General features: G+C 41.0%; 1 protein-coding gene and 1 long non-coding RNA gene across 2 annotated transcripts in view; one reads left to right on the top strand and one right to left on the bottom strand.

Annotated features, from left to right (window-relative positions):
* Nucleotides 1–17,996, top strand: part of LOC122681970 — a 30,353-nt gene extending 12,357 nt beyond the window's left edge. Inside the window, exons 2-3 of the long non-coding RNA XR_006337178.1 lie at nt 16,586–16,695; nt 17,240–17,996. This is a non-coding gene — a long non-coding RNA (uncharacterized LOC122681970). The remainder of the gene's footprint in view (nt 1–16,585; nt 16,696–17,239) is intronic.
* FRMD4A (FERM domain containing 4A) overlaps nt 1–23,084 on the bottom strand; it is a 509,371-nt gene that overhangs the window by 370,089 nt on the left and 116,198 nt on the right. The window lies entirely within an intron of this gene.

Consider the following 23,084-nt stretch of genomic DNA (forward strand, 5'->3'; position numbering starts at 1 on the left):
TCTCAGTATTCTTTAAGGATGTGTATGCAGAGATACAGCAGAGCATTCTGTGCTTCTGAACAAGGCTGCCTTCAGGAGAAAATATTTTACCAGAGCCTAAACAGTTGAGGTTGAATCAGAGCATAACCTACTTGCAGGAAGGGAAATGCCAACTCCAGCCCACTCCATCCATTCTGTCTCACCTAAAGGGGGCGGTGGGGGGGGGGCAGGCGGAAAACCCTGAGAAGTGCTGTGAAATTCACAGCCTAAGGGCATAGGCTTCTTTTTTATTTATTTATTTATTTATTTATTTTTTCAGTGGGTTTTGTCATACATTGACATGAATCAGCAATAGATTTACACGTATTCCCCATCCCGATCCCCCCTCCCACCTCCCTCTCCATCCGATTCCCCTGGGTCTTCCCAGTGCACCAGGTCCGAGCACTTGTCTCATGCATCCCACCTGGGCTGGTGACCTGTTTCACCATAGACACAGGGCATAGGCTTCTAAAATAGTGAGACCTCACCTGGGACTATCAAATGCCCCAATGCTCACCTCACTGCCTCATTGCTAAAAGCCCATTCACCACAGTTCCTTTTATACAGTACATCATGTCCACCTTGAAATTACAAGGCATCCTCAAAGGTAAGAAACAGTTTAAAGATACAGTTCAGTCAAACAAGCATCAGAGCCAGAGTCAGACATGTAAGGAGTGTTGGAACTAAATCAGACCAGAAAGCAAACAAACAAACAAACAGCAACAATAGAAGCAATAATTTTTATCCTAAGGGCAGTAATGGAAAGGTTAATTATACAAAGGAACAGATGAATAACATAAACAGAGAGATAGAAATTCTAAGAAAGAATCAAAAAGAAACTCTAGAGATCAAAAACACTGTAAGATAAATGAAGAATGCCTTTGATGATTCCATCAGTCAACTGGACATGGCTGAGGAAGAAATCTCTGAGCTTGAGGATATGACAACAGAAACTCCTAAAATGGAAAAAAAAAAGAGAAAAAAACACTGAAAATAAAACCAGAATGGAATATGCAAGAACTGTGACAGCTACAAAACATGTAACATATGCATAATGGGAATAGGAGAAGAAAGAGAAAAAAAGAAAAAGCAATATTTGAAGAAATAATGACTGAGAATTTCTCCAAATTTAGTGTCAGGCACAAAACATAGATCTAGAAAGCTCAGAGACTATCAAACCAGATAAATCCGCCTACCTACAAAACCCTAAAATCAGCCCCCACCACAAAGCCACACACCAAAAAATCCCACAAAAACAACAAAAACAAACAAAAAACTATACTTAGGAATATTATTGTCAAACTTCAGAAGATCAAAGACAAAGGAAAAAATCTTTTTTAAAAAAAAGCATTTTTCATATTTTTCCATTACGGTTTATTATAAGATACTGAATACAGTGCCCTGGGCTATACAGTAGGACCTTGTTGCTTATCCATTCTATGTATAACAGTTTGCATCTACTAATCCCAAACTCCTGGTCCATCCCTCCCCATGCCCTGCCTCCTTGGCAACCACAGAGAGATTCTCTATGTCTGGGAGTCTGCTTCTGTGCTGTAGACATGTTCATTTGTGTCACAGTTTAGATTCTACAGATAATAAGTGGTGTCATATGATATGTGTCTTTCTCTTCCTGGTTTACATCACTTAGCGTGATGGTCTCTAGGTCCATCCATGTTGCTACAAATGGCACTATTTCATTCGCTTTATGGCTGAGTAGTAGTCCATATTATATTGAATATTACTACTGGAATACATGCATATACATATTTTCTTTATCCATCTGTCTTTGGACATTTAGGCTGTTTCCTAGATGGTTGGCTATTATAAATAGTGTTGCTATGAACACAGCGTAAAGAAAAAATTCTTGTATGTGTGATAAAGAAAAAAACTTGAGAGAAGTCAGAGGGTAGGTGGGATTCACTGATGAATTCTACTGAACATTTACAGAAGAAAGTACAGTTGTCAACAGTCTTTTCCAGAAAATAGAAACAGAGAGAAGACTTCCTAACTCATTCCATGAAGCGAGCATTGCTCTAATGTCAAAACCAGACATGGACATTATTAGAAAAGGAAACTACAGACTGATATCTCTTGTGAACATAGATATAAAAATCCTCAACAAAGTATTAGTAAATAGAATACAACAGATAAAAAATAATTATATACTATGCCCAAGTTGGATTTATCCCAGGCTGTTTAAACATTCAAAAATTAACTAATGTATTTCATCATATCAAAAAGCTAGAGAAAAAAAATCACATGATCATATCAATATATACAGATAAGGAATTAGACAAAATTCAACACCCATTCATGATTAAAAAAAACCTCTCAGTAAACTAGGGATCAGAGGTAAACTTCCCCAACTTGATGAAGAATATCCTCAAAAACCTACAGCTAACATCATACTGAGCAGTGATAAACCTGAAGTTTTCCCTCTAAGATCAGGAACAAGGCATGGATATCCTTCTCAGCATTGCTTTCAACATCTTATTGAACAAAGTCCTAAGTAATACAATAAGACAAGAAAAAGAAACAAAAGTTATATAGATTTGGAAAGAGAAAATAAAACTATCTCTGTTCACAAATGACATGATTATCCAAGTAGAAAATTTGAAGGAATTGACAAAAATATACTTGGAACTAATAAGTGATTATAGGAAGGTTACAAGATATAAAGTTAACATACAAAAGTCAATGGTTTTCCCACGTATTAGCAATGAACAAGTGGAATTAAAAATGAAAAACATATTACCATTTACATTGTGAGTGTGTTAGTTGCTCAGTTGTGTCCAACTCTTTGTGATCCCAGGGACTGTAGCCCGCCAGGCTCCTCTGTCCATGGAGTTCACCAGGCAAAGGTCCTGGAGTGAGCTGCCATGCCCTTCTCCAGGGGACCTTCCCGACCCAGGGACTGAACCCGGGTCTCCTCCACTGCAGGCAGGCTCTTTATCACGTGAGCCACCAGGGAAGCCCTCCCATTTACATTAACACTCCCCCCCCAAAACAAAATGTTTAAGTATAATTCTAACAAATATGTACAAGATATATGTGAGTGAAATGAGAGAATTGTCATGAGAGATACCAGAGAAGAAAAAAATAGAGAAATGTTCTATGTTCATGGATAGGAAGGCTCAATATTACAAGAATGCTAGTTCTTCCCAACTTGATCTATGTGTTTAATACAATCTCAATCAAAATCCCAGCAAGGAATTTTATGGATATCAACAAACTGATTCTGAAATTTTTATGGAGAGGCAAGAGATACAGATTAGTTGACTCAATATTGGTGAAAAAAACAAAGTTGAAGAGCTGACACTACCTTTGACTTACTAAAAAGTTACACTAATTAAAACAGTATGCTAGTGGTACAAGAATAGATTAGACCAATATAACTGAATAAATAGCCCAGAAATAAACCTACATAAATACAGCCAAGTGATATTTGGCAAAAGAGCAAAGGTACTGAAAAGATGCTCAAAATCATATATTATTAAGGAAATGCAAATTAAGGCAGCAATGAGATACCACTACATGCTTATTAAAATGGTCAAAATCCAAAACACTGATAATACCAAATGGTGAGAATGTAAAATAATAGGAGCTCTCATTCAGTGGGAATGCAAAATGGCACAAACAGTTTGGAATGCAATTTGGCTGTTTCTTACAAAACGAAATATGCTCTTATCATATAATCCAGCAATCAAGCTCCTTGGCATTTACTCAAATGAACTGAAACTTACAGCCACATAGGAACCTGCACATGGATTTTTATAGAAGCTTACTCATAATTGCCAAAATTTGAAATTAAGTTCTCCTTCAGTAGGTTAATGAATAAACAGACTGTAGCATATCCAGACAATGGAATAATATTCAGTACTGAAAAAATGAGCTATCAAGCCATGAAAAGAAATGGAAGAAACTTAAATTCATATGGGGCTTCCCAGGTGGTGCAGTGGTAAAGAATTCACCTGCCAATGTAGGAGATGTAGGAGATGCGGGTTCGATCTCTGGGTTGGGAAGATCTCCCTGGAAGAGGAAATGGCTACCCACTCCAGTATTCTTGCCTGGGGAATCCCATGGAGCCTGGAAGCCTACAGTCAATGGGGTCTCGAAGAGTTGGACATGACTGAGCACGCACGCCTAAATTCATATTGCTAAGTGAAAGAAGCCAAGCTATATATTTATGATTCCAACTATATGGCATTCTGAAAAAGGCAAAACTATGGAGTCAATAAAAAGATTATTAGTTTCCAGGCATTAGGGGAGAGAGATGTATGAAGAGATGGAGAATAGAGGATTTTTAGGGCAGTGAAACTATCTTGTGTGATACAGCAGTGGTGGATACACATCATTATACATTTATTCAGACAACACCAAGAGTAAACCCTAATGTAAAATATTGACTTTTAGGGATAATGATGTGTCAGGGTAGGTTCATCAATTGTAGCAAATGTACTACTCTTACTAAGGATATCTGTAGTATGGGGTGTTGTGAGTGTGTGGGGATGGGGGTATATGGGAAATCTTTATACTTTTTGCTCAGTTGTGCTGTGAATCTAAAACTAGTGTAAGATTATTTTTTATGAATTAAAAAATAGAGTGTCAGGAGATTGATCTGGAGATGGTAATGGTAGGATGAACTGGAGGAGAAACACTGGATACAAGAGAATAATTAGATGCTTAGTCCAAGTGAGAGGTAGTGAGGACCTAAACTGGGGCCATGAAATTATGGGTTGTGTTTCTTGAAAAGGATGGAGGGTGTGACAGCAATCCCTTCTAGGACCTTCCAAACAAGACAATGGAGATGGAAGCATTGGTAAAATAGCATGGGGTACAGGTGGTTAAGGAGAGAAGAAAGATATATTAATGACTTCATGGTATTTAGAGGAAACAACTCCTTGGTTAATTTCATACCCCCCAAACTAAACTCACACCAATTCTTTGATATACCACACTGCCCCGACGCAAGACCCTATGGCCACCCGCCACCAGCCCCACCATGGCAGGCAGTGGTGGCTGGATAGAGGATATCAGCCATTAGAGAAACCCTCTCATCCTGCCATTCCATCTCTACTTATACTTCAGATAAGGTAAGGATGCTAGCTGTGGGTCTCCCACCACTGGAAACCCAGAAAGACCCTCTTAGTTCTTGACAACTCTCCTCCTTAAGGCGTAATTTCCCGGCCCTATGGTCAGGGTGACCATGAGTCCCTGAGATCCCGGTTCCCAGCCCTGGAAACGTTGATTCCTTCTTCTGGGAATCCTGCCAGCATCATGTTGCCTCAGTTTGAAGACAAATTATAAATTAATAAAGAGAAAAAGCCCCGGACTCTCACGTCTGCCAAAACACACCATTCCCCCAAAGGTTCCTGAAAGGGCTTCAGTGATGCAGAGTAGAGAAAGAGCCAACCCTCCCAAAGCCTTTTCCAGATTTGAGAGGCAGGGTGGCTTGTCCTCCAAATGCACTCCAGCTGCCTTTTCCCAGGGCAGAGCCAGCGTTGTTCTTGGAAGGTAACCACCTGCGTGTTTCACACAGTCTGGTGTTCCCTAAACCCCCACCAGGAACACCAAGCAGACAGACCCTATCACCGACAGGAAACCCCCAGGAGAGACTGAGAAAGACTGTGGCTGGTGTGGCCCAGCAACACGGTTTAGGTCATTACGGACGCCAAGGGTTTTCAAAGACCGTGTTTCTGAGCTCATCACGGCACAGAAGTTGTCCCTGTTAAGAGCTTTTTCTTTAAAAGAGTCACTCAGACAGCCTTCTCTATAAAATCAACTCCTGAGAAAGTCTTGGTAACCTGATACCTATGAAAGGGGAAAGACGCAGGGATCCAAGCACTGGAGAGGGGGCTTCACACTGCCCTGCCCTCTGCATCCTTCATCAGCAAAGTACACACTTTTCAGGCAACCCTCCCCCTTTTTTCTAGAGTGATTGTTTCCCTTTACAAATGAATCTGATTCTCCTAGGCAATGCCTTTTGAAGCTGCTTTGGTCTCTCCTGGCAAACACTTTTTATTTCTTCATCTCATTCATTCCTACTTCTGAAAGTTATTTGGTTTAAAAAGTTGCTACTCTGCTTTGTAATCCATATAGACCAATCTGCACAGCTCAGGCATTTAGTGACCTTATGGTTTTCTCCCCCTAGAGGCACAGGAGGAAGAAATTAACAACAGCACAGGAAGGATTGGATGATTGTGGAAGAGAATCAGACTCAGTGACGGGGACACGAAGACCCTGGGGGTGGCAGAGGGAGGGTCTGCTTTTACTTACAAACACATCCATGAGCAGGTGTTCCAGTGTCACCTCAAAGTCCTCCAGTTTGGCAGCTAAAGTCATAACGGACGATCCGATGGGTGATCTGGTCCCCCCTGATGGCCCAAACCTGTAAACGCCTCCACTCGGAAAATTTGGTGACAAATTTAATGACAAGGCAGAATCGCCACTAATGGGAAGCAGAAACCCTCAAAAGAGAACAGAGCATTGCAGACTGTCCAGGTAGAGCTTTGTAGCCAGAAATCATAAAGGATTGGGGGGGAAAAAAAAAAGAAGCGTATTAAGGGTGCTGTGGAACCAGTCTTGATATAAAGTGATGTCACGCAGTGAAGAATCCTGCTTCTTGATAACTTCAGGGTCTGAGGTGCCGTAGGAAAGGCAGGGAAATCCTGACAGTGGGTGAAGGAGAGAGAGAAAGCAAGATGGGTTGAGTAGGGAGAGTGGGGGAAAAATGGACTAAACCGTCTGGCTCTGATATTTATAGGGCCACATGTTTTTGACTCCAGCCCATTTCTCAGTTCATTTGTGACCTTTCATAAACGGCCAAACACACTGGAGTGTATTGTAGAGCGGGGGCAGTGGGTCCCGCCGAAGTTGGCTGTGACCGATGCCGGGGCAATTCACACAGACACACCATCAATGGTTCTTTGTAAAACCCCCATCAGACCTTGTTCTGTACACGATGACAGAAAAGCACATAGTCTTGTAAAAAACAAGGAAACGACCTTTTTCCTCAGAATATTATTAGATACTTAGACTCACCCCCCATCCTGTGTCCTTCCCACCCCCTCCTCTGTAAGAGTAGATAAACATCAAGGAAAAAAATTGAATATCTTGCATCAACTCCTCAAGCTTCTGCCAGTGAAAGACTATCCAGTCAATCTTGTGAAGGCCATTTCTTCTTTTCTGTCTCCAAGGTTTGCTGCTTCTTGTTTTTACTTAAAAGGTTTTAACTATGGTAAAACATGCATAGCATGAAATTAACCAGCAAGCCTTCCTCAGCGATCAATACAGAGAAATAGAGGAAAACAATAGAAAAGGAAAGATTAGAGATCACTTCAAGAAAATTAGAGATACTAAAGGAACATTTCATGCAAAGATGGGTTCAATAAAGGACAGAAATGGTATGGACCTAACAGAAGCAGAAGATATTAAGGAGAGGTGACAAGAATACACAGAAGAACTATACAAAAAAGATCTTCACAACCCAGATAATCATGATGGTGTGCTCACTCACCTAGAGCCAGACATCCTGGAATGTGAAGTCAAGTGGGTCTTAGGAAGCATCACTACGAACAAAGCTAGTGGAGGTGATGGAATTCCAGTTGAGCTATTTCAAATCCTGAAAGATGATGCTGTGAAAGTGCTGCACTCAACATGTCAGCAAATTTGCAAAACTCAGCAGTGGCCACAGGACTGAAAAGGTCAGTTTTCATTCCAATCCCAAAGAAAGGCAATACCAAAGAATGCTCAAACTACTGCACGATTGCACTCATCTCACACACTAGGAAAGTAGTGCTCAAAATTCTCCAAGCCAGGCTTCAGCAATATGTGAACCATGAACTTCTAGATATTCAAGCTGGTTTTAGAAAAGGCAGAGAAACTAGAGATCAAATTGCCAACATCTGCTGGATCATCAAAAAAGCAAGAGAGTTCCAGAAAAACATCTATTTCTGCTTTATTGACTGTGCCAAAGCCTTTGACTGTGTGGATCACAATAAACTGTGGAAAATTCTGAAGGAGATGGGAATACCAGACCACCTGAGCTGCCTCTTGAGAAACCTGTATGTAGGTGAGGAAGCAACAGTTAGAACTGGACATGGAACAACAGACTGGTTTCAAATAGGAAAAGGAGTATGTCAAGATTGTATATTGTCACCCTGCTTATTTAACTTATATGCAGAATATATCATGAGAAACGCTGGGATGGATGAAGCTGGAATCAAGATTGCCGGGAGAAATATCAGTAATCTCAGATATGTAGATGACACCACTCTTATGGCAGAAAGTGAAGAAGAACTAAGGAGCCTCTTGATGAAAGTGAAAGAGGAGAGTGAAAAAGTTGAGTTAAAGCTCAACACTCAGAAAACTAAGATCATGGCATCCGGTCCCATCACTTCATGGCAAAAAGATGGGGAAACAGTGGCTGAATTTATTTTTGGGGGCTCCAAAATCATTGCAGATAGTGACTGCAGCCATGAAATTAAGATGCTTACTCCTTGGAAGGAAAGTTATGACCAACATAGACAGTGTATTAAAAAGCAGAGACGTTACTTTGTCAACCAAGGTCCGTCTAGTCAAGGCTGTGGTTTTTCCCAGTAGTCATGCATGGATGTGAGATTTGGACTCTAAAGAAAGCTGAGTGCCAAAGAATTGATGCTTTTGAACTGTGGTGTTGGAGAAGTCTCTTGAGAGTCCCTTGGACTGCAAGGAGACCCAACCAGTCCATCCTAAAAGAGATCAGTCCTGGGTGTTCATTGGAAGAAGCTGAAACTCCAATATTTTGGCCACCTGATGCAAAGAACTGACTCATTGGAAAAGACTCTGATGCTGGGAAAGATTAAAGGCAGAAGGAGAAGGGGACAACAGAGGATGAGATGGTTAGATGGCATCACCGACTCAGTGGACATGAGTTTGAGTAAACTCTGGGAGTTGGTGATGGACAGGGATGCCTGGCGTGCTGTGGTTCATGGGGTCGCAAAGAGTCGGACACGACTGAGTGACTGAACTGAACTGACTATATTGAAGTGGCTAGTTCAGCAGTGTTAAGGCCATTCACATTGTTTGTAACCCACCTCCAGAACTCTTTTCATCTTGTAGGACTCAATCTCTATACCTATTAAACTGTAACTCCCCACCACCCCAGTTCCTGGCAGCCCCATTTCTACTTTCTGTCTCTATGGATTTGACAGCTTGGTACCTCATGTAAGTGGAATCACACAATATTTGTTCTTTCATGTCTGGTTTCTTTCATGTAGCATAATGTTATCAAGGTTGTAGCTTGTGTCAGAATTCCTTTCCCTTTCAAGGCTAAAATCTGATATCTTAAGAAAGACCACTGCTTTGGACAATTTTTCAGGCATGAGTACATCTCTCAGGAACACTTGGTTGTCAAGCCTATGGTGGTACAGATGCCACCCATCCTGTTACTGTCCTATAACAAAAAGAGCCTTGGTCTACTGAGTTCTATTCCATTCCTTAAATAATTGCTGAACAATCCATGCAAATTCTAGCCCCTGACTCCAAACAAGCTATGACCGCTTAACAGTTAATATTGATGCCAATGGAGAAGGTGGCCTACAAGCATTGGAGAAGGAAACAAAAATATGAAACTCTCTGGTTTATAATAAAACTTGTCCCCTTCTCATGAGCTCTTTAAAGTGGGAACAGCTGATACTCTCCAATTTAGTATCTTCCCATGAATTTTCATTTTTCCCAAAGGAGGTACAGACCCACTTCACTCAGCATATAACATTTAAGCACAGCAAGCGTAAAATAAAGGACCAAGAAAAGAACTGATACAAAGCATCATGTTATTTATAAAGTAGATTTCGAGTCTGTCAGAGTAGTTTAGCTTGACAGTCAGTCATAAATTGTACATAAATGTTCTCTGAATTATGGTTTTGATTCTGTTTTCAGGCCTCTAATAGGGGAATTAGAGTGGGTTCCATGACAAGCATCTCTTGTTAGACAAAGACACCACGGAGGGGGCGACAGTATTGTGATGAATGGCTCTAATAGCCAAGAGTGTACAGAAAATATATTTCCCTGATGGGTGAACTCATATTCACAAACCTCCCTATGAGCTAATGTGTTTCCCATGTCTGCAATGCAGGCAAGTACCAGAGCAAACAATGTCAGCCACCAAGACTCAGCACCAGCAGAAGTCCTGCCGTGTAGTTGCATCTTTTAAACAAGTAGAGTTAAAACTCTACCTGACCCGAAGGAACCCAAAATGCGAGGTACCTGCTCTCACCACATCTAAGAGTGACCTGTTGGCCTTATAACCTGGAGACCGCAGGAGAGGCGAGGTGTGTGCACAAATGTAATACTGTTCTGGTCTCCTGAGACACTCCGGAGAGCTTTCAAAATCAGGTTTTCTTGAGCCCCTTGCCTTTAGAATTCAATTTGGACAAAGTATTTCAAAAATCTGGGATTTCATAAAAAATATACTGTGTATTTCATTAATCCTCTTCCTGGCATGGACAGGGATCAGCCTATGGAGAACAGTTAATATTTCTCATCTAAGGCAGTCTATCTCCCAGTCTCAGCAGTGACCTTACATGATTTTAAGAGCAACCCAAGACATGGCTTCTCTTAGAATACACACAGCAAACTTCAGCAACAAGAAACTGTGCATAATTTGGGGTGTGAGTAATTAATATTCTTGAGCTAGAGCTCTAAGAACGACGTATCAAAAACATCCTACTTTTAGGAGCAAAGCTGCCTTAACAGTTTCCAAAGGGGAAAGATGGACTGGAAGAGAGTTAGTATGAAGGGAGAATGGGAAGACTGGTAGCGGATTGTGGATGTCACCCATATGAGGTAGTAACTCTAATTGATACACATTTTTGGTAACTATGTTGTTACCAGACACAGTCCCTCAGCTGTGTCTGACTCTTTGCAACCCCATGGAAAGCAGCACGCCAGGCTTCCCTGTCCTTCACTATCTCCTAGAGCTTGCTCAAATGCATGTCCATTGAGTCACTGATGCCATCCAACCATCTTGTCCTCTGTTGTCCCCTTCTCCTACCTTCAACCTTTCCCAGCATCAGGATCTTTTCCATTGAGTCAGCTCTTTGAATCAGGTGGCCAAAGTATTGGAGCTTCAGCTTCAGAATCAGTCCTTTTAATGAATATTCAGGATTGATTTCCTTTCGAATTGACTGGTGGGATCTCCTTGCGGTCCAAGGGACTCTCAAGAGTCTTCTCCAACACCACGGTTCAGAAGCATTAATTCTTCAGCTTTCAGTCTTCTTTATGGTCCAACTATCACATCCACACATGACTACTGGAAAAGCCATATCTATGGAGAAGTTTCACTGATGCTTATATCAAGTATGGATGCTTATTTGTTCACTTATTCACATAAACTTTTAACAAGTATTTATTCAGCAACTGGGCTAGTATTGGGATGAGTCCTTGTACTACTAAGAAGATCAAGACACAGCTCTTTCAAACACATGAAAAGATGACATCACTAATTATTAGAGAAATGCAAACCAAAACTACAATGGTGTACCACTCACACTGGTCAGAATGTCCACATCAAAAAGTCTATAAACAATAAATGCTAGTGAGGGTGTGGATAAAAGGGAACTCTCCTATGCTGTTGGTAGGAATGTAAGTTGGTGCAGCCGCTGTGGAAAACAGTATGGAGGTTCCTTAAAGAGAGAAAAACAGAGCTACCATATGACCCAGCAATCCCACTCCTGGGCATATACCTGGTGAAAACCATAATTCAAAGATCCATGCACCCAGGGTTCACTGCAGCACTATTTACAATAGCTATGACATGGAAGCCACCTAAATGTCCATCAACAGAGGACTGGATAAAGAAGATGTGATACGTTCATATGATGGACTATTACTCAGCCGTAAAAACAAGTGAGACTGTGCCATTTGCAGAGACGTGGGTGGACCTAGAGACTGTCATACAGAGTGAAGTAAGCCAGAAAGAGAAAAACCAACATCTTATAGTAACATATATGTGAAATCTAGGAAAATAGTATAGATGAACTTATTTTCAAAGCAGAAATAGAGACACGGACATAAAGAACAAACATAGAGATACCAAGGGGGGATGGGAGGTGTGGGGTGAATTGGGGGGAGTTAGGATTGACATAATATACACTACTATGTATAAAATAACTAATGAGAACCTACTGTATAGCACAGGAACCTCTACTCAGAGCTCTGTGGTAACCTAAATGGGAAGGTAATCCACAAAAGAGGGGATATATGTATACATATAGCGGATTCAGTTGGTTGTTCAGTAGAAACCAACACAAAATTGCAAAGCAACTATACTTCAATAATAATAATAATAAAAAAGACATGGCTGTTTCTTTGAGACTTATGGTCTACAGAAGACATGGCAAGATGTGCTGATAAAATTTTATACTATCCTTTTTTGAGAATATGAAAAAAGGATGTACTTCCTTATTGGGGAGCACTCACTCTGGGACTTGGGAGATGAGAGGGTTCATTGATTGAAAAAAAAATAGGAAGGACATGACTTCCATCCCATGGGAAATGAACAAGAATGAATGAGGTGTAGAGCACATGTCCTGAGGATGGGGTTTGCAGAAGTAAGTGGCAGGGGTGTGGCTGGGGGCAGTGATGGATTCTGGGGGTCTGAGCCCAGAGACCATTGGATTTGAGAAGGTAGCAGCCAGTGTCTCAATACTGGCAGCTTGAGATCCTGACACTATCCCACAGATGTATACGTCTCATTGAGGAAACAAATACACTTCAGTCATTGACGCCTCATGGCCATCTGAGAAGAATCTGACACCCACCACTGTGCTGAAGCTTGCCAATTGAGAACAATTAATCAGCAACACATCTAATATAGTAGGCAAACGCTAGAACCTGCTCTGCACATCTAAATCATAACATTGGTGGGTATTTTTAAAAATTTCGAGTTTCTTTCTCTTTGAATCTCATTGACCATTTCCTTCTCCCAAAGTCCATGAAAAACTTCCTTCAGCAGCCTCAGTATTTTGGTGACAGGACTTAGATGAAAGAAAAGTCCTTCGAAGACGGATTGGCAGAATTCCTTGAACAGACATGAAACCAGTCTCCCTTCAGTCTTCCTGAGGGAAGCTATGGCAAACCAGTCTTTGAGACAGAACTATGTTATTCTGCAGCTTTGAAACAAATCATCCACTTTTAGAGCTTGAACATTGTGCAGAGGTGAGGTTCTCTTGTGGTTCAAGTTATATCGGACAATTTCTATTATGTACAATTGTCTGCAAGCAAGGCGCTTTCCAGTTGGCGCTATGGTAAAGAATCCACCTGCCAATGCAGGAGAATCGGGTTCAATCCCCGGTTCAGGAAGATCCCCTGGAGAAGAGAATCTCTACCTACTCCAGTGTTCTTCCCAGGGAAATCCTGTGGACAGAGGAGCCTGGCAGGTTACAGTCCATTGGGTTGCAAAGATCAGACACGACTGAGCAACTAACACTTTCACTTTTTCACATTGATGTACTTGTCTGTCAAGTTTCTGCCTTACCTTAAAACTAGAAAGAGAGGGATTTTAAGAATATGCATGCTTAAGTAAAACAGGCTCTTTTGATGGCCCTACAGACAGCTGCCTGTCTGGGTCTAGTAATAAAGGCTCGCCTGACTGCTCCAGCTGTCTCTCAGAGGACAGACATGTTAATTTAAAGGTTTGCCTGTATAGGGCCTGTGGCAGGCTGGCACTGCTGTGGCTCAGGGCAGGGTCCTCTATCAGCAGACCATGCCCACAGTGTCTGCCTCATTTCATTTGTCAGATAGCTTACACAAGCAACCTTGTCTTCCCCACGCACCAAGCGTTTTCAATTTTGACAGCCTCTCTGACGAATACAAAGGCTCTGTTTCTCTGCATCTGTCCTCTCTACTCCACTCTGGCCCTGCCTCCCATACCCGTATCCCCTACTCATTCACAAGGATGAATTTCAAGACTTTCAAAACCAACAAGCAGTGAAACTCGTGTCAGGCACATGCAGTGGTACTCTGGGCTGATGATGGAGGGAACACATAAATATTTGTCTGATTTCTTTCAGTCCTGCCACCTGTCATTTACTTGCTCTACCATTTGGAGTAAAAGAAGCTTGTAGAGATTCCAACTTCACCCCCTGCAGCGTACCTTGGGATGTGCCAAGGATAATCATTCCAACTCCACCATCCATACCTTTCAGGGCACCTTGCTTTCTGGAGTTCAAATACAGGTTGTGGGAGCAAAGATCCTCATCCTCCCAAATCTTTTACAGACATTTTTGATGATTCTTTCTCATCTGTTCAAGTGGCACAGGATTTAAAGATTTCCATGTCTTGCAGGGATGTTTTAAAAATGAACCCAATACATTTAGATAGAGTGCTTTGAGCTAGTCTAAAACAAGAACTTGTGGGCATGCAAACTATGGGATAGTTACTGCTTGCTATGAACTGAATGTTTGTGTCCTCATTATATCCACAAGTGGAAGACCTGACTCCAGTGTGATGGTATCTGGAGGCAGAGCCTCTGGGAGGTGATTAGGTCATGAGGGAGGAGCCCTCATGAATAGGATTAGTGCCCTTACAAAAGAAATCCCAGAGAGCTCCCTTGTCTCTTCCTTCTGCCACATGAGGTTATAGCTAGAAGATGGATATCTATGAACCAGGAAATAGGTTCTCACCAGCCCCTGAATCTGCTGGCACCTTGATCTTGGAATTTCCAGCTTCCAAAACTGTGAGAAATAAATTTCTCTTGCTTAAAAGGCACCAGGTCTGTAGTATTTTATTATAGCAGTCCACATGGCTATTTTGACTGTGGCAGGCTGGCCTCCTGTTAGTGTATCTCTCTTAAGAGTTCACAGTGAAGCACTTCACACAGTCAGAATGGCCATCATCAAAAAGTATACAAATGATAAATGCTGGAAAGTGTGTGGAGAAAAGGGAACGTTCCTACACTGTTGGTGGGAATTTAAATTAGTATGACCATGATGGGGAACAGTATGGAGGTTCCTTAGAAAGCTAAAAATATAATGGAACTACAATATGATCCTACAATTCCACTCCTGAGCATATATTTGGAGAAAAGCCCTAATTCAAAAAGAAACGTATATCCTAATATTCATCTCAGCACTATTTAGAATAGCCAAGACAGGGAAGCAACCTAAATGTCTATTTACGGATGAATGGATAAAGAAGTGGTATATTTATGCTAAATGAATATTACTCAGCCATAGAAAAGAATGAAAGGATGCCACTTGCAGCAACAGGGATGGATCTAGAGATATCATACTAAGTAAGTCAGATAGAGGAAGACAAATATCATATGATATCACTTATAGGTAGAATCTAAACAGAATACAAATGAACTTATCTACAAAACAGAAATAGACCCACAGACATAGAAAACAAACTTAAGGTAACCAAAGGGGAAGGCGGGGGGAAGGATAATGAGGAGTTTGGGGTTAACATATATATGTATATATTACCATATGTAAAATAGATAATCAACAAGAACCTGCTGTATAGCACAGGGAACTATACTTAATATTTTATTATAATCTATAAGGGAAAAGAATTTGTAAAAGAATAGATATATCTCTACGTATAATAGAATCACATTGCTCTATGCCTGAAACTAACACAACATTGTAAATCAACTATATATCAAGTTAAGGAGAAAAAAAAAAAGAGTTCCAAGGTGGTCCGAATCCAGGCACTGGTTCTTGACATTCTCCGTCCTTCAGCCAGAAGAGCCCTGCCTGATCCCCAGAACTTGGAGGAGCACTCCGAGTGCAGCTGGATGAAAAATGGCAGTTGTGAATGGCTTTTGGCTTTTAACCCTCATGAGACTGATATAATCCCATCACTGAGAAAAATGAAGTTTCCACAAGACAACAAGATAAATATTTTCATAAGAAGAATTGGGTGGGGGGAAGATGATCAGACCTGGGCTTTGGGTGGGTCTCTACCCATAACTCACAGCCCTAATCAATAGATAACCCGAGTTCCTCATGCATTTGACAAATCCCTGTTCAAGTTTAGCTGGAGTATTAACCCCGAAGAGAGAAGAAAACAAAATGACCTGGATTTATCTCACCATGGCAGCCCTGCTCTAGGGACCAGGCCCTGACATTTTCACTCGGGCCAGACCTAAAAGGAGAAAGGTTCATTCCACCAGAGGTGCACTGACTTTTCTGCAACAACTTCAATTCTGGGAGTGATTTCATAATAGGGAGACTCACCTGTCAATGCAGGTGCCAAGAGGAATTCTCCACAGATTTTCCTCTGGCTTAAACAGAGCCTGAAGCATTCAAGTGTCTTAGGCTATACTCCTCTGAGACGTCTATACCACACTGTGCCCTGATTAGGGTAAGATGAAATCTTTTCCTAAATGTGGTCAGAGGAATTCCCACTGGTCACACGAAGATCACAGGGCACAAAAGAGGGGAAATTTTGGTATCACATGCTCTTTCAAGTATGTTATTTAATATACTACATGAGTAGGACTTTTTCACATGCTATGTGTCTTGTCTCAAGCTCTTAGGGTAGCCCCATGGTTAATATCACTTTTCTCCCTCTTTTACAGGACCTTTGGCTAAAGATGGAGATTAAATGATGTGAGCGCTTTACCGCGTGGATGGCTTCACAAACGGCCAGGATTTGCCCTAACTAGGTTTCCATGTGGCTACCAGGGAGGTCAGTGCTCCCTCTCACCTTGCCTGGAGGCTGTTCAAGTACAGCTGAGGCAGCAGTGACCCTGGGGTCTCCCATCTGTGACTGAGGTTCATAGCCTCTTTGGGCTCAGTTTCTGCAGGTGTCTAAATCCAGGCTGAGCCTACACAAGGGACTCTAGACTATGGGTGTCACAGAACACAACAATTTGCACATCAAATTAAATATTTAGAGGACCAAGCTAGGGCTGCCAGTATCTTATATGCTAAGTTGGGGCATTAACAAGAACAAATAACAAAATTAGCCTGTTCCCATCTGCCATCACTGAGATTGTATTAAAGGAAAGACATTTTTAACACATACTAAAAATAGAAGAGAGAGAATCTCAGAATTTTAAGTGGATGGCATTTAGTTGGATAGAGAACTCCCTCTCTTGTCTGTATTTTTTTTCCCCGTGATACAGACTGGTGAGGAGTTTATTACAGGCAGGGATTGGTGCTTCCTGGAACCAGAGGAACGTCAGCTACGATCAGCTTTTAACATCTGCAATTCTATCTCTGATTTTCAGCGCATCATCACACTGCTACTAAAACACAGACCAAAGATGTGAAGAAACAGCCCATAGGCGAATCACTGCAAGCAGATCCTCTGTCTTCCTCTCCATGTGTTTATTCTCTCCCACAGTTTCAATGCCAACCCAGGGAAGAGAGCATTGGCCAGGCAGAAAAGGGAAGCAGAAATAAACACTTGCCTTCGATTTTAAGGGGGTGGAGAAAGGACAAAACCAGGCCAAGGGAGAGTGTAGTGATCTTATTTCACTTCTTAGTTGACTCAAGTCCTTGCAAGGGTGTTCTGGAAACATCAGTGCCCTCTGGAAACTACTGCCCCTCACCAGGATGAAATCTCTTGCCTATGTGTGTGCTTGAGAATGAACAGCTGGTTTCTAGGCACAAGACTGAGCTCCAGTTTTTTGAACATCTTTTTGTTAATGATTTTTATATTGGTAATGTATGCAGGTGGCACAAAATTTAAAACAAACAAGAACAGGTTAAAAACTTTCTTTTATATCTACAGCCATTCAGTTGGAGATGTTTCTGGAGATGTTCTGATCAGATTCAGGCATAAAATATCACAACTTTTGTATTATCACAAATATTTACAATTGCAATAGTACTTCACTATCTGGAATATTTTATTAATCTGTACCCTATTGATGGGGATTTCAATGTGTTGGTAAGACAAGATGAAAATACATTTTGTGTGTGTAGACTTCTAGAGGCGGAACTGCTGACTTAAAGGTCATGTACATTAAAATTTTTTCTTTACCCACCATAGAGTTTGTGCCAATTTACTCTCCCCCCAAAATAGAGAGTGCCTGATTCCTGACACTGTCAGCCACATGGTGTGACAAAAACTTTTGAATCCTGGAAATATGACAAGTGAAAAATGGCATCTCACTTTTATTTCAATTTATAATCTCCTTTAATAATTGAAAAAAATGGTTCACAAAAATTCGCTAATGTGAATTCCCCCTTTACCAAGTATTCATTGATCCAGATGGGTCCAGCTGTGTCTCATGAACATTCTGATAATGAGTATAAACTAATGATTAGCAGCAAGATGTTAGACGCATGTACTTGCTGATATCCATACTTAAAGGCAATATAAGAGAATCTTTATTAATGGCTCCCTTATGCACCTCTGTATCACTTACCCCCCAAAACGCACCTGTTAGGATGAATGGAAATTAAAACCACGCTAAGCCAGAACAGGGTAATTCATTCCTTCATAAAATTTCCCCTTGACCTTGAGAAGAGATCTCAAAGCAATAAAAAGGCTGAATCTTGAAAGACATTGGACCGTGACACTTGATCAGAGGTGGACTGTACAAAGTGGATAACATTTGTCAGCTATTCCATTTCACATCTACTAAACTCAGAATCATAGGTGATAAAGATCCTCAGAATTTCCACTATGTGCCAAGATACATGAGATTGTCACCTCCACCAGGTACAGCTACCGATTCCCTGGTGACTTTGTGGATCAAAGACTTGTGACCATTGACTTGCATCCATAAAGCTGGTCCTCCTACCTCACTGAATTTATGATGCACCTCTATTTTCTATGCTTGCTCATCTCTGTTCAGATTTCCACTTACTTTCAAGGTCACTTGCTGTGTTTGGACAAAATGATAATGATATTGATCTTCAGGACACCATGTCTTGAGCATTTTTGAAAGGGGCAATGCAGATCTCAGTCACTTCATGGACACATAAAAAATCATTACAGAATGACAGCCAACAAACTAAATAATGAATTTAATTAATTTAAAGTAATTAAACATGTTAAATATTTACTGAGTTTGTTGTTTTCTATTGGATTTGCATTGAGGTTATAGTGATTTTGTCATGTGCTATAATCACCAAGCTATTAATCCTGTGGGTGGAAATGCTTAGACTCACAAATTGTTAGAAGACTGTTTTATAGAACATAACCCATATACTTAGACCATGTACTTGTATTGTTATTTAATGATATCCCTTTTTACTCACATTCACAATGGGGTAGATATTATACGTACTATGGGTGAGTTGGTTCTTTCACAGCTACAAATTTGACATTCTAGTTTCTAAGGTAGATCTTATGCTTGTTTACTTGCTTATTTATCATCAATCTATCCAAATTTCTTTCTTTTATTCCTTCCATCCATCCATACATACATCCATCCACTCATCTGTCCATCATTTACCTATTTTCTTTCCAACCATTTATTATCTATCATCAATTGATCTTTCCATTTTCTTTCTCCCATCGATCCATCCTTTGTCTATCTATCCATCCATCTATTCTCTTTCTATATCTTTGAATGTATCTATTTCTATATATAACTCCCATTTAATCTTTGTCCTGTGCCAAGCATTGTACTGGGCTTCCCTGGTGGCTCAGATGGTAAAAAATCCACCTGCAATGCGTGAGACCCAGGTTCGATCCCTAGGTTGGGAAGATCCCCTGGAGAAGGAAATGGTGACACAATCCATTATTCTTGCCTGGAGAATTCCATGGACAGAGGAGCCTGGCAGACTACAGTGCATAGGATCTCAAAGAGTTGGACACCACTGACGTGATTAACACACACAGGCATTGTTCTAAGTGCCACACAAATATGAACTTATCCTCACTATAATCCCATGAGATGGTTATCATTTCTCCATTTCCATCTTACAGATGGGGAAACTTAGGAACAGAGAGTCACTTACTAACAGTCACACAGCCAGTCTAATGGTGGAGTCAGAATCTGTGCCCAAGCTTTCTGGCTCCAGAGTCAGTGATGTAACCACTACACTGGGCTATGTGTGTCCAACGTCCTAGTTTTGTGAGCCATCGCTTGTTCCCTGTCACGGAGGGAAAATCATTCTTCTGTTGGATGAAACAGAGAGAGTTCTTGTGAAGAAGCAAAGCTGGTTTAAAAGTGTGTGGTGGTGATGGGGCTCACTGGAAAATGTCTGTTATTCATTAACAAGATAATTTTTTTTTTTTTTATTAACAAGATAATCTTAATAGCATCTCCCTTGTGTAATGGAGAGATTCAATAACGGTACTAAAGAAATTCAGTGGAAATTAATGTTGGAGCAAAAAGCACAGTGATGCAATTCTTAAAACTGGGAGGAGTATAAGGTTCATCTGAGGCTGACTGTATCTTGGAGATGAGGGAACAAGCCCCGGGAACTGTGGCCTCAGTTGGCCTGACTGCTGGAGACCATCTTGGACCCAGGGACCCGGATCCAGACGTAACATCTCCAGGTGCAGTGGTCCCGCTTCGGTCCTTTATTAACAGAACTGAGGACTCCTCAGAGGCCTCAGATCAGCTCAGGTATCTCCTTGATCCACTCTGAAATGCATTCATCACAGGCACTGAGAGCTTTCTGGCCTGCAGTGGACACAGTGGAGCAGTGCTCATTCACACAGATGCTCCCTTTCACGAGGTGATGTTGGGAAAGTGTCTGGACCAGAAGAGGCCAGGGATGAGGAGGAGGCCAGGAGTCTTCAGGAGTCTTGCCCACAAGCCTGCAGAAATCTATTTCTCAGGGCTGTGGAGTAGTATGCGCCAGGCCTTCCGGGTGGGATAACTGTTTTATTTCTTCTTCATTAAAGGAAAGCTAGGACTCCTTTATGAGAAAGCAAAATGACTTATTTGATCATAATGCAGCTTTGGAAATGGCAAATTGCAGGGTGTCAAAAAGTCATAAAGAATGTGGAGTCTGATCGATTCCTTTTTTTTATTGTGTTTTTTTGTTTTCATGCTAAAATAGGGCAATTTGGACACGTCTGCTTTCCTCAGATAAAAGAGAACTCTTTCTGTCCTTTGAATTCTTCAGAGTGCTTTTAAAGGAGGCTAACTTGGTTTCCTTGTGACGTTTTTCAAAAAGCCTTTCTGATGACGCTCTCAGAAAAGACATGCTTTGCTGTGGTACTTCTGATAGTTCCACGTTTCGGTTACAGATTAGCTTTTTTCATGAATTCTAATTGAAATTATTTTTGTTTGTAAATGAATTTGTTTTCTGCACCAAAAGGGAAGGAAACACACTATAATCTTCATACCTAAGCTATTTATTTAAACAAGATTTAAAGTCAGGGAACATTTTCAAATAAATTTCACATCTAGGAATGTACCCATCCTCCAAAATAAGTGTCCCATAAAAGTAAGTTCCCTTCCAAGTAAGTGTCTATATAAGCACCAGAGGACATGCTCAGGGACTTTCACAGAAGCATTACTCATGACAACTTTAAAATAAAAACAATCTAAATGCCCATCAGAGGTATAACAGATAAATATGTAGTATGTTCCTACCACAAAATCACTGCAGATGGTGACTGTAGCCATGAAATTAAAAGACGCTTGCTCCTTGGAAGAAAAGCTATGACCAACCTAGACAGCATATTTAAAAGCAGAGACATTACTTTGCCAACAAAGGTCTGTCTAGTTAAGGCTATGGTTTTTCCAGTAGTCATATATGGATGTGAGAGTTGGACTATAAAGAAAGCTGAGCGCCAAAGAATTGATGCTTTTGAACTGTGGTATTGGAAAAGACTCTTGAGAGTCCCTTGGACAGCAAGGAGATCCAACCAGTCAATCTTAAAGGAAGTCAGTCCTGAATATTCATTGGAAGGACTGATGCAGAAACTGAAACTCCAATACTTTGGCCACCTGCTGCGAAGAACTGACTCATTGGAAAAGATCCTAATACTGGGAAAGATTGAAGGCAGGAGGAGAAGGGGATGACAGAGAATGAGATGGTTGGATGGCATCACCAACACGGTGGACATGAGTTTGAGTCGGTTCCAGGAGTTGGTGATGGACAGGGAAGCCTGGCGTGCTGCAGTCCGTGGGGTTGCAGAGAGTCGGACACGACTGAGCAGCTGAACTGACTGATGTTCCTACTGTGTAACCATATAATGGGATAAAATACAGCAATGAAAAATTAAGACACAACTGAGCTTTACAATCCCTGCTGCACTAAAGTGACCATAGTGATTAGAAACAGTGACACTTTTTTCTTCATAAAACCTGAAGGTAAAAGCTTACTAACGTCACAAGAGAGGCCATGAATTTCCTTTTCTCTGTTCTCGGGGGAATCTTTAAAAACAGTGTATAAAAGACACATGGCAACGTGCAAAGCTGTTCTATAACCTTTTGGAAAAACTCTTTTCCCGCATCAGTTGAGTACTTGGGATCTAATTGACTGTGTTTAAAAAAAGGCAGGCTTGGGGGTCCAGTGGTTAGGACTCTGAGTTTTTACTGCCATGGGCCTGGGTTCAATCCTTGGTTGAGGAACTAAGATCCCTAAGACCATAGCCAAAATGTGTTTAAATAAATATATGTGCCTGATCCTAGGTAGAGGGGCCAAGTTTTTATCAGCTTATCAACTGAACCAAGATCCCAAACAGCAGAAGATCATCATAACAAACAAGACAAAAACAAACAAGAAAAAGAAAGAAGTAAGAAAGAAGAAAGAAAAGGAGAAAAAGAGGCCACTGGGTTCATTTCAGTTTTTCAAACCAGAGCACAGTCAGCTGTACTCATTTCAGAGGCCAAAGGGTCAGAGGTTGATGTAAACTATCCAATCTTTCTTTGATACAAACTTGAATGCTTAACACAGACTCTTAGTGATGGGGAAGATAATTTAAATATTCCTGTTGGTTCCTCTCCTATCTGTTCTGAAAACCCATTGTACTAGTGCTGAATACTCTAGAAAGCAAAACTGACTGTAACAAGAAAAGTGAAACCTGAGGATGAGAAGCACTTTCCATCCCAGAAATATTCCCCTTTAAGGGATTTTCAAATTGAAGAAATGTAGGAGAATGTGACTCCTTGGGGTTTGAATATCAACAAGTTGTGAGGTACTGGTGTGAAA

This window comes from Cervus elaphus, chromosome 23 (assembly GCF_910594005.1).
Source record: "Cervus elaphus chromosome 23, mCerEla1.1, whole genome shotgun sequence".
Taxonomy (NCBI): domain Eukaryota; kingdom Metazoa; phylum Chordata; class Mammalia; order Artiodactyla; family Cervidae; genus Cervus; species Cervus elaphus.